Here is a 6019-nt window from a genome sequence, read left to right on the forward strand (position 1 = left end):
TATTACTTACTAATCTTAAATCAAGTATCAAATTCATTACACCGTACTAACCTACCTACGAATCCAGTCAAAACGTCTACACATTTATTTTTTTGTCACAACATCGCTTCCTTCTCTTCTTGTTCATGCTTTAATGTACTCAACTATTAAATAATACTTACCGTACACCCCTTTTTATCGTTTTACTCATGTTCGCTTAGAAATATTCAATAAACTCAATGTAAGCAAACTCCGATGTGACAGCAAGACAACAGATTGATTGACATTGTCATAATGATATTTTATTTATTATTGCCATTCCTAAAAATCGCTGGGTTCAGCTTTCATTAGTCAGACTCTACTTATGACGATTATGAGCTCTTCGAGTAATGACGCTCTATACATATGGACATATCATTCGCAGTCTGATAACGGAACGGCAAAAGTGTGCTTAAAGATAATTTAAGCACACTTTTCTCCTTAGTCTTGTGTCAATCAACAAGCCTAAGTGTGCTACAAAAAGTGCTTAAATAAAACATAAACGACTCAAAAAAAGATGGTGTGAGTTATCATCGATAGGGTTATTTTATTTATTTAAGATTGATATGCAAAAAGCGGAAGTAATTTAATAAAACGAATATTTTCTCATTAAATATGGTAACTCAATATTATTGACAAGTCCCCAGACAAGACCCGCTTGTCAGAATGGGACAGATGGAGGACACAGGAATGAAAACCATAGAGTAGCTCTTTTTACCCGACTTCAAAAAAGGAGGAGGTTCTCAATTCGTCGGTATGTTTTATATTTGTTACCTCAGAACTTTTGACTGGGTGAACCGATTTAGATAATTCTTTTTAACCGACTTTCAGCAACACTGGTGGAGGAGACAAGAGTGCTTGAGATAGAAACTGGAATGTCTCAAAAGCTGAACCTACTTTCTGCTCAGAGTGGATTTTAGTATTGATTATTATTAGATTATATTCAGACTTAAAGTATTTCGCTCTTCCAGATTCCCAGTTAATAACTTTCCAAGCATTTTTAATTATTTCTCTAATATGCATTGACTTAGCAATAGTACATAACTACTTTCTTAAATAATTTTGAATATTTTTTCACATATACAAGTAAAGATACATCATGATTACATGATAATTTCTCACTATATAGTTCGTATAGCCGTTGTCTGCTCCTACTCGTATGAATACCAGCTGTTGCCCAGTCATTAAATGACAAGAGACCACCTGAGTTGACTGTGTTTGAAGTAAATATAGAAGAAAACTCTGTTTTAATTATTTTAAATAACATACCATACATCTCATTTGGAGTACTGTTATAATTCAAATACAAATTTGAGAGTTTTTCCGAAACATTGCCTCTATTTCTCCATTCGCCTATTATTTACCCGAGCAAACATAAACTTTTTAATTGAAGTACATCTGTTTACTTCAATATTAAAAGAGGCTAATTGATCAAAGTGGTCTGAGCTCAGTTTACTAATTATTGATTGAGAAATAGGTCTATGTTCGCGATGAACAAAAGAAAGATTGATACCTTCTTAAAGATTTATATTTCGTCTGTCTTAACACGATTAGATAAAAAAGTTCTTGTGTAGTTGAGGTGTCGTGTGCAAGTTGGTGAAGTAGAAGAGTGAATGAACCAATGTTATATTTGACAGATAGATGAAGGATGAAGTATGATTGACAGAGTAGGTAAATGGAGTAATATTAGAGTAATTGTTTGATAGGTTTAGGTGTATGACTCGATATAATAATAAGATTAAATTTAATCCAGTCGACGATAGGAAATCTGGCGTCGACATCCTCCCGGCTGTTGAAAGCTCCTTTAAGCTTTTAACAAGTTTCCTCTGAAGTAAGTAGTGGACAAATCTTGTTGAGGGCTCTTCTTATAGTTCCTTGGGTGGTAGAAATATCTGCAACGCGAGGAATGCCGTCATTGCCTGGAAACAGTTTGGATATGCGGCCCATGTGCCAACATAAAGGGGGCAAGTTGTCCTCCTTTATTAAGACGAGATCATTGAGCTTGAGATCTCTACTCTTAGTGCGCCACTTAGAGCGCTGCTCGGTTCGGCAATATATTCCTTGGTCCAACGCTGCCAGAAGTGTTGTCTAGCCTGCTCCAGACGCTGGTAGCGGTCGAGACGATTAGTACTGCAGTCCACGAAGTCTGGTGATGGCAGCGACGTAAGTGGCCTGCCGATTAAAAAGTGAGCCGGGGTGAGAGGTTGCAGGTCATTAGGAGATGAACTGAGAGGACAAAGGGGTCGGCTATTGAGGATGGCCTCAATTTGTGCAAACAATGACGCTAGTTCCTCAAAGGTTAGATGCGAATTGCCTAGAACACGTTTAATGTGATATTTAGCCGACTTTATCCCAGCCTCAGCTAGCCCATTAAAGATTGAGGAAAACTTTCCAGTTCCCAAAATTGAGCTACCTGATGCTCTAGGAAAATCACATTCCTTTAGGTGAGCATGATAGGAGCAAATAGGTTTCTTAGGTAATATTCTTTGTTTCGATTGGACAAACATAGGACCTCCGACGAGCCATCCAAATTTAGAGCTGCGCAAGATAGGACCTTTATCACTCAGTGAGTGCTGTTGAGAACCTATCACACCCCAAAATAGGTCGCACCCGATGAGCATATCGATAGGGGATGATTCATGGAAGCCAGGATCAGCTAGAGTAAAATTAGATAAATCTAGGCCCTTTATATCAAAGGTTGTTTTAGGAATGTTATCAGAGATTTTAGGTAATATTAGGCAAAACATTGTGACACTAAATAGGCAATCACTAGATTGTAGACGTATCATACAATGTTTTGTATTTAGGTTAATTTGAGTATTTCCAATAGCGTATATATCGATATTAGAAGGATGGGTAGATAGGTTGAGTCGCTGTTTCAGTGACTCGGTGATAAAGGAACACTGACTCCCACTATCAAGCAAAGCGCGAACCTTTATAGTTTCATTGGGTTTGACAGTAGGACACTAGCAGTACAGAGCAGAACTCGAGATGAATCAGCCATAGCGGACATAACGATTGGTGAATGTTCAGTTGACAAAGTAGACTCGGGTTTTATATGCAATAAAGTATTGTGTCGTTTTTTACAAGACCGACAATGCCCTGGAAGAGTACATTTCTCAACATCATGCCCGGGTCTCAAACAATTGACGCAAAAACCTAATGATGTTACAGTACGCCGCCTTTCTTCAGGTGACTTAGTTTTAAACGTAGCACACTCAAATAAGCGATGATTTTCTTTACATACTAGGCATTGATACTTGCGTTTAGAATCGCCATTTGATGTTGACAAAAATGTTTTAGTTTGAGACTTGTTCGAACTTATATTAGAGGCAAAGTGATTATTAGAATTAAAGTTTTTATCCTGCTAACAGTTTCTAAAAGATCCGCTCGATTTTTTATAAATGTAAAAAATTCGTTGAGAGTAGGAATTTCGGATAAAATATTCCTATGGTCTTCCCATTTGTAAATAGTGCTCTTGTCTAATTTTGCTGAGACCATGTAAATAATCAAAACGTCCCACTTGTCAGTGGGTAATCCAAGCGTGTCGAGAGCTCGTAAGTTCTTAAGCGCAATGACTTGTCGGTCTCTCGTATGCTTTCAAAATTAAACAAAGCTGTTAGGTGGTTATTTATTAATTGACGCTTATTATCATAACGTTCACACAAGAGTTTCCAGGCTTGAAGGTAGTTGTTATCTGTAACTTCAAAATTACTAATAACGCGAGCAGCTTCCCCCTCTAGATAAGAATTAAGATAATGAAATTTGTAAATATTTTTTAATTTATTGTTGCTGTGAATAAGCGAACTAAAAGTTTCCTTAAACTCCAGCCATTTATAGTAGGTGCCATTAAAGTTTCATATTTTAATAACAGGCAACTTGAATCCCATAAACCCCTGAACATCACCATAACATGACATGTGGTCTGTTGAATTAGACTCGTTAAGAGTGGATGGTGAATGATTCGCTAATATAGTCTTTGCAAGGGCTATGTAGTGATCAAAATCCTGTTCAATAGCTTCACATAATGATAACTCGGATTCTATGGAGGGGACCTGTAACGACTCGAATTGTGCCTGCAACTCGTCGAACTCTTTGAATAATTCCTCAGATCTAGATAATTTCATCTCAATTTTTCGTATATCTAAGTCAGATAAACTAGTTTGAGCTTGTACTTCATCGATATAATTTTTAACTCTAGTTAAACGACCTTTAATATTACTACGTTTAGTAATTAAGTCCTTTAAAATTCTAACGTTCTCGCTTTTAGACTCCATTGGATGAAAATATCTATTCTGATTTATATAAATTAGTTAAATGTATGAACTAGTACTATTTGTAAAAGATTAATACGGTACGCTCCTCGCTTGTGATGATAAACAGCTGGCACGAGCAGGTAGGCACAGAGACAATGGGTGACGTCAAAAAGGGTCGCCTCGGGTTCGCGCAAGTGCACTGAAATTGAATTATTGTATCTAAATATCTAACAACAACAGTTATTAATTAGCTGCGAGAGGCGATTAGCGTATAGTATTTAAACTACAATAGTTTAGAATAGAAATACGCATAAGCAATAGCGTACATAGGCAAATTTTGTGTTTTAATGTTTAATTTATTCAATAATGAATTTGATAAATTAATATATGTGTAGTGATTTACTGAATTATGGACTTACAGTGCTAGTTATCTAGTGAACTTAGTATGACTTGCAAAAATGGATGCAACTTATATGTTCAACTGTAACTACACTTATTTTACTTTGATTTAGCGCTTATAAAGCTATACTTGGCAATTTACGAAAATATAAGCGAAATTTAGCTTTCGTTAGTGAAATTAGGCAATATTTACACAATTTTAAAAAACCAGCGGCACCACGTGCACAAATTGAGTTGAAAGATTAGGATATAATAGGAACGGGCTCACAGTTAGGTAGGCAGGCAGGCGTTGCTGAGTTGGAGAAGCGAAGTAGCTCCGACCGCTGGGTGCTGTCTGCTGGAATAGGCGTGAAGCTCCGTGTAGTTGGAATAGCATTGGCGTGGCTCGGCGAAAGACGATCTGGCTGCACGGTGAGCAGTGTAGACCTAGCTTGCTGCTGGTAGTAGCCCAGACAATCCAGCCACTGCGATGCACCACGTGGCGTTGACCTTCTAGTGTCCTTCCTCCGTTGACCCACGTGCTCGCAAAAAACCCTTTAGTAGCAGGGTCCTGTCACGGTCCCCACTTTTTGTTCGCGATGAACAAAAGAAAGATTGATATCTTCTTAAAGATTTATATTTCGTCTGTCTTAACAGGATTATATAAAAAAATTCTTGTGTAGTTGAGGTGTCGTGTGCAAGTAGCTGAAGTAGAAGAGTGAATAAACGAATTTTATATTTGACAGATAGATGAAGGATGAAGTATGATTGACAGAGTAGGTAAATGGAGTAATATTAGAGTAATTGTTTGATAGGTTTAGGTGTATGACTCGATATAATAATAAGATTAAATTTAATCCAGTCGACGATAGGAAATCTGGCGTCGACAGTTTATAATGAGTAAAAATATTATCAATACAGCTTTAAGAGGTTCTGGTTACTCTAGTAGGTTCTAAGAAAATATTTGATAAATTATATGATTTAAACAAAGATTGAAACTAATACTATGGTGGATTTATCTAATAAGTTAATATTAAAGTCACCACAAATTATAATATACTTCTTAGATTTTGATAATTTTAATAGAAAATCCTCCAATACACTCTCAAATAACTAAAATCCGAGCCAAAGATGACGCCCAAGTCCCTTATCACATTCATTCGATCTAGAACATTACCGTCGATAACATAATTATGAATGAATGGATTGTTCTTGCGAGTGAATGTAATCAATTGACACCTTTTTATATTCAGCATCATGAGGTTACTTTTAAACCACTGCCAAAAAAAGCAGAGGACCAAGATTTAAGCCTTGAGGGTCGCCAGAGCTAGCAAGAAACGGGACTGACTCGAAGCCACTCAACGCAA

The 6019-nt window shown here is 36.8% G+C and overlaps 1 pseudogene; it reads right to left on the minus strand.

Annotated features, from left to right (window-relative positions):
• Positions 1 to 1531: 1531 nt before the first annotated feature.
• On the minus strand, positions 1532 to 5528 carry LOC126967963 (uncharacterized; annotated as a pseudogene).
• Positions 5529 to 6019: the final 491 nt, after the last annotated feature.

The sequence above is a fragment of the Leptidea sinapis genome, chromosome 1 (assembly GCF_905404315.1).
Source record: "Leptidea sinapis chromosome 1, ilLepSina1.1, whole genome shotgun sequence".
Classification (NCBI taxonomy): Eukaryota; Metazoa; Arthropoda; class Insecta; order Lepidoptera; family Pieridae; genus Leptidea; species Leptidea sinapis.